Source organism: Cucurbita moschata, unplaced genomic scaffold (assembly GCF_002738365.1).
Source record: "Cucurbita moschata cultivar Rifu unplaced genomic scaffold, Cmos_1.0 Cmo_Scf00044, whole genome shotgun sequence".
NCBI lineage: Eukaryota > Viridiplantae > Streptophyta > Magnoliopsida > Cucurbitales > Cucurbitaceae > Cucurbita > Cucurbita moschata.
Genome location: NW_019268560.1, coordinates 634170 through 641599, shown reverse-complemented (window position 1 = coordinate 641599; position 7430 = coordinate 634170).

Sequence of the window (7430 nt, the reverse complement as noted above, 5' to 3'; positions counted from 1 at the left end):
CTTAGTATGCTCTGTGGTTGCAGCTTTGTCTGATTTTCCACATGAGAAACGATTTCTTGAGATTAGTAGTGAGTGAGTTTCTTTTGTGTCATGAGTAGTTTGTGACTCTGCAAGTCTTGTGTCGAAAGAGCTTGTTTGGTATTACTGAGGTATAGCCAACACGATGGGTGATTTTCAAATGGTTGGAGGAATTAAGAAACTCAACAACAACAGCTACAACACGTGGGCAACATGCATGATGTTCTATTTACAAGGACATGATCTTTGGGAGATCGTTGACGGGTGCGAAACTACGCTGCCAGAGGATGATTCTAATGGTGCCTTGCGCAAATGGAGAATCAAAGCAGGCAAAACAATGTTTGCCCTGAAGACCACAATCGAAGAAGGGATGTTAGAGCATATTTGGGATGACTAGACACCGAAAGAAGCATGGGACACGTTCATGATGTTCTCAAAGAAGAACGATACGGGACTACAACTTCTGGAGTACGAGTTGTTGTCAATTTCACAATGTGACATGACAATTTCTCAGTACTTCCACAAGTTCAAGTCGATCTATCGGGAGATTACTAAACTAGACCTAAAGTTCGCAATTGGAGAAGATCGAATGAAGAGAATCATAATCCACGGATTGCGACCAGACTATCGAAGCTTCATTATTGCTGTACAAGGATGACCCACTCAACCATCACTTCTAGAATTCGAAAATTTGTTAGCTAGCCAAGAAGCCATGGCTAAACAAATAGGAGGCATCACATTGAAGGGTGAAGAAGAAGCACTCTACACAAGTGAAAGCCGGAGCAATAATGAGTCGTCTACCAAACGTGGATATAATGGTGACAAAAGAAGAAGTCACAAAGGAACTGTGCAACCAAGAAAAGCTTAGAAGAATGATAACAATAACTCTTAAGGGAAGAGATTTGAAGGCATCTGCTACAATTGCAGGAAAAAGTGCCACATGCCCAAAGATTGTTGGTCCAAGTAAAAAATCTGTCGAAAGCAATGTGGTATCCTCCCACATGGAGATGGAGGAGGAATGGGATGCAGAGGTACTGTATGTCATAGAAGAAGATGAGCTAGCACTCATGTCGATGATGGGAGACCATATCGATTATGAGAATGATTGGATCATTGATTCAGGAGACTCAAACCACATGATTGACAATCAAAGTGGTGCAATGGAAGAGGGGTGGCCCTCAGAGAAGGAAGTATTACCAGCCTTGAGAAAATTGAAGAAATTCTTTTGACGGGAGAGCAAACTGAAGAGATTCTTCCACAGAAGACGGGGGAGCAAACTGTACACATTTGCTTAAGTGCTGATGTGCCTAAAGATTCAAGTGACACTAGTGTTGGTGAGCAAAAAGTGACTCAATCAAGTGAACCTAGTGAAAATGAAATGACACCTCAACAACTCAGACATTCAGAAATAATCCTAAAGCCAAATCCAGAGTATGCCAACGTTGTGGAAGACGGAGTTAATAAGCCAGAGCTATATGAGAATGTATCATAAAACTCGATTTGGCAGAAAGCCATGGAGGAAGAAATTGTAGCCCTGAAGCAAAATCAAACTTGGGAACTAGTGCCAAGATTAAGAGATGTTAAATCTATCTTTTGCAAGTGGATTTACACAATAAAGTGTACCCTGGATGGATCAATCGTGAGATACAAAACTTAGACCGTAGATCCAGGGTTCTCTCAACAATACGGACTAGACTATGATGAAACGTTTAGTACAGTGGCAAAGATCATTATCGTACAAGTTCCTCCAGTACTTGCGGCAAATAAAGATTGGAAATTATGGCAGATGGATATGAATAATGCTTTCTTGCATAGAGAGTTGGACTGAGAGTTCTACATGAACCAACCAAAAGGATTTGAGAATGAAGTTGGAGTCATTAGTCATGTAATAACCCAAAAATAAATAAAGAAATAAACAAATAAAAATAATTAAAAAAAAAATAGTTAAAATAATAAAATAATAAATAAATAAATAAAAATTAAAAGAAGAAAAACGTTTGGTAACGGATCCCTCCTCCTTCCTTCAATCTCTCACCACTCCTTCCCTACAAATAAATCTAGCAACAAATCACTAATCTCTTTTCTGTAAAAACAACAGCAGATTTACCCAGGATTCTTCCTTCCTACAAAAACAAATAGAAAAAGAAAACAAAAGGTTTAAGCAGACTAGCTCCGCCGGAGGAGATATGTCATTTGAAGAGGTCAGTATGTTAAATCTTCATTTCATTTTATTAAATAATATTAATTTGGTTACAATTATTTAGTTTTGAATGAGAGATTTGAAAAGAATTCTGTATGAGTTTAGGAAATCAAAACCAATTATATTTTAGATCTACTAAATTGTTGCAATGATTTAGGTTGTAATTTGATATGAATTATAGGAAAAGAATATAACCAAATGAATGATTAAATTAAAAGCTAAGAATATAATTGTTAACTAAATCAGAAAGAAGACAAAGGAAATAAGAAAAAATGAGATAGAGATAGAAATACAGAACACTTAACTGAAAAGAAAAATAATAATACAAATAAAAAGGAAAGATTTGGAAGTAGGAATAGATTAACAAAATTGAATAATACCTTCCTAAAAATAATTACAGAAGAAGAGGAAAGATTGAGGAAAGATTTGTTGAACAGGATTTAACAGTAAAACAGAAATATCAGAGTGTAGTGAGCTCCTATAAATTTTGTCTAACACGAAATATCAGAATTTTACGATGACCAATCTAAATTAGAGAAATAATTTTATAGAGTTCAAACTTGAAGCTGATGTCATGAACTCATATAGGTTGACTCGGATTTCAAAGGACGGAATCAAACTTTCATTAAAGATATATTTGTGACAACGACTTAAGCTAGCTAGGTAAGTGACCTTACTATCGGCATGGTTATATTTGATATTGACACGTGCCCTGTGGTTCTGTACGTGTCATATATATTGATATGTGTGAATTGTCTGTGGATCGATATGCTTCCTATATGTTATGTTATATTATGTTATAATATGTGGCTTGTATGATAATAATTATGGTACGATGTGCTCAAGGATATGTTTGAGATAGGGTACGATAAGGATGCACAAAATGAAATGTAACGATAGGAGTAAGATACGATCATGAAACGTTAGAGTTAGGTTACATACCGGAGTGCTATGGATAGGAGAGATTGATGAAAGAATACGGTTAGGTTATGGGTAGAAAGGGATAGGTTTGTGATAGATTGATAGAACGATAGCGTTAGGGTACGTTCTTGTGCGATATGACTAAGGTACGTCACGTAATGATATGTCTGTGATAGGTATAAGAACGTTAAGGCTATGGTAAGTTAGAGAACGATATGACTATGAAGTGTTTACGTTATGACTTGGTTATGATATGATACATTGTATGCTAGATTATTGTGCTTAAGTACGAAATCATGTGAACGTGAATGTATGTTATTTATGCTGCTTAGTTATGTGATATGAATGCATGTGACGATGTGTGACCCTTGTACGATTATGGCTTGTTGTATGAGTATTGGATTGTAACTGAATGAATTGTATGACATGAAATACGGTAAATTGCATGATACATAACCCCACTAAGAATATGTATGATATGTAACGAAATGAGAATGAGAATGACATGTAAGCATGAAAACGTGACACGGGGTTATGTTCATTAAATGATGACCGTAGGACTAGTGGGACCTCATGCATATTGTGTGATCATGCATTTGGGGGGATACCCCTATCCCATCACGAGAGTACGGACGCGTACATTCAAATGGCAGGACAACGATTGTTATGCCCTGCATAGCGCTGCCGTGACGGTTTTAGTTTTAACGGGTCCCGGTGGGCCCCCAGAGCATGCCCACTGGCTAGGGACAGTGGCTTAGCTGTGTGCGAACTAGCTAGTGAGCCCATACTCACACGTATGGGCTGTGTGTAGAGTATATGGTACACGTCCACGATTACCTGTTAGGATTACATCGTAGGGAAAACGAAACGAAAGATAGGTCCCATCATTTCATTGCATGTGATTGTTGCATTTAACCCCAATAGTGGGGTCACTTACTGAGTATTTCTTTAAATACTCAAGCCATGTGCTACTACATTTTTCAGGTTAAGGCAAGACATTCCTGTACGGCTGACGATGACATCACAACTCGAGATCATGGCACATGCATAGGATAGTGGCATTTATTTTCTTAGACTTAGGATAGAACAGGATGTTTTAAACTTAAACGTTTATTTATTTTATTTCGAGTCTTTTATTGTGTCATTTTAAAGATGTTTTCAAAACACGTAAGTCCATGGCTGTGTTTTAAGATAAAGGTTATGTTTTATGGAATTTAAATGAAGTCTTCCGCATTCAATGTTTATGGTATGTATACAGTAGCGACCTTAAATTAAGTAGAAAATTTTGAGTCGTTACAAGTCAGTACATGCGAAGTCTGAAGAAGCTTCCTTTGGATGCGGCTCGACAAACCTTGATATATGTCAAACGATATCTCGATACTCAAAGGTCAAGTATCGGATATGTGTTTAAGCTCAGTTCGAGTAGGAAAAGACAACCAACAATATCATTGTTTATTAGAGAAATAGAGTACAAAGCAACGACTGGAGCATCTTAGGAAAGTACATTGCTGAAACTCTTGATAGAAGGTTGGCGCAGGAAAATTGACTATCCAATACTACTTCATTGCGACAACCAATCTACGATTCGCCTAGCAGAAAATTCGGTGTTTCATGCTAGAACAAAGTATGCGGAGGTACACTACCATTGCATTAGAGAAAAAGTCCTGAAGAAAGAAATCGAGATGCAGCAGATCAAGACGCATGACCAAGTGACAGACTTGTTTACAAAAGGGCTTAACACTGGCAAACATGAGAGTTTTCATTGTCAGCTCAACATGGTGCAACCAATGAGAACTAGTGCTGAGGGGGAGTGTTAAAATATCGCCACTAGCCCAATAGGGTTAAGCCCAACCATTGTATGAGTAATTATATTTATGTTAAGAAAATGATGGAGAGAATGTAGAAATAAATTTAGAAAAATGATTTAGGGCATTTTAGGAATAAATTTAGGAAAATGATTTAGGAATTTTAAATAAAACATTGAGAAATTTTATGAATAGATTGGCTACTATCTATTATAAAAATACCCCTCCACCCTACTTAGTTCATCATCCCAAGAAATCTCAAGCAACATAAAATAGTAGTTTCTACAGAGTGTTTTGTAAATCTCTTCTCGATTGGTTTTAATAAAGTGTGTGAGTGTTTCCCACAGAGAGTTGTGTTCAACATGTCATACGACTCAACCTGAGTTAGCTGAATTCTACAAACAGTTAAATGAATTATTGACAGTTGGGTTCATTAGACCAGCAAAAACTATTGTCAATGATCGCCTAAATGGCGAGAACAGACACCAAGCCAACGTCCCTGCTGAAGGAGGGAAACAGAGACAAATGAAAAAAATGGCCAATCAGAAGCGTCGGCCGAAAATTTCAAGACTAAGAGAGAGTACTAATCAATGAGGTTAGACCAACTTCGAGTTCAAAGCAATAATAACCAAAGACCGATGCGAAAGTATTATTGATAAGGGTCACGGTGTTCTAAATGTTCCAACTGAACCTATTACACGATCCAATGTCAAGAAGATTCAATAAACATTCATTTTTCATTTACAAAATTTGATAGACTCGATTCAGCCATTATTTCATGTGTTACAAGCTCATTCGATTGAGGAACAACCATTTGGAACTTCGAAAGTGAATATTTGCACGGTTGAAGTAGCGAATGATGTTGCTATAAATTGCACTTGATTGATAAATTGTTAGAAAATTTTATTTACCATTTTTAATTTCATAATTTGTTGCAGTGGATAGAGGGGCTGGGAGTTACTTGGTGATTTTTTTTTTTTTTGTGGAGATTTAAAGATGGTGGTGGGAGTCAATTATGACCACTACCTTTTTTAGTCGACATTTGAAGAGTTCAAAGTTTGTTGTGTGGAGAGACTATAAATGCTCCCAAAGTACAAGATAAAAAACAATTTTTGGAAGGAATGAAATTAAGATCTCAAGAGACTTTCACCCTTAGAATTTAAGGGTCATTTTTGTCCTCTCTAAGTTTCAAGTAATTCTTGTGATAGATTTCATGTGAGTCATTCAATCAAAACTTGATCAAGTTCGATTGGGGAGTGACTCAATTTAGAACAAGGTTTCAAATCATTCAATCAAAACTTGATCAAGTTCGATTGGGGAGTGACTCAATTTAGAACAAGGTTTCAAATCTTTTCGAGCTTTATCTAATCTAATTCTAACTTTATCTATTGGCTTATCAAAATTTTGTATAAGAAGTGTTAATTTATTTGATTCAAGGGTTCTTCCTTCTCAAAAGCTTGAATCATTGGGCTGGGGATTAAGGTTTCCTTATCAACTATAAACCAGCTAAGTTGTTCACTATCAATTTGAGGGGAGAGTTTCTTAGAACGTTCAGAACTTCTGCTTTTCAATTCTCTTTGGTGTTCTAAGTAGAGCATCCATATTATGAGTATTTATAGTAGAGAAAACACCAATAAATTTCCTAAACTTTCTCCACAAGTTAGCCACTACTAACAGTTCTCCTAAACTTATTCTAGCTAATAATTACTAACAATTATCTTAAAATTGGCAAGACCTCACGCAAAGAAGAAGAATACCTTAGCAAAGAAAGTAGGATATACTTTGATAGAGAAGATGCGAAGAGCCAACGAACCGAGAAGTGGTTTTGAACGGTTCCTAGCAGATTGGAAGAGACTTTTTAATACTGAGATCAGTTGGAAGCGCGTCGAGACACCTGAAGTCAGCCTCATCCTACATCGCTGAGTTCGTGAAGAGTTGGTTGACAGAGATGTCAACCAATTGAGTGGGGGAGGATGTCACGATCATGCTTATCCATGGTGTGTTTGCCTATGACCGCATGTCCGATGTCCAGGTCATGCTTGTCCAAGACGTGTTGTCTATTACCGCATGTCCGTTCTAAATCCCATTTACTTGCTTTCATATTTGATAAATCTTTACTATTATTGTCGTGCCAATACAGAGGTGTATGACCGGTCACCAAAATCATGTCTACACCCGCTAAGGTTAAAATGCCCCAAAATGTACTATAGAGGATGTGACTAGTTGTCAATTCTTCCAACCTGGTGATATGGAATCAACCCAAGGAAAAGTATGAAACAGATTACCTTGATGATCAAGATCAAGAGTAAAGAAAACTCGTTTTTAAACTCGTGATTCGACTCACTCCACAAAAAATTTGATCACTACCACTTGAATGACTATAGCAATGCAAGTTCTAAACACAAGAATTTGCAAAGAAAATCTTAGCACTCAACAAAGCTAAAAAAAAAAAAAAAAAAAAAAAAAAAAAAAAAAAAAAAAAAAAA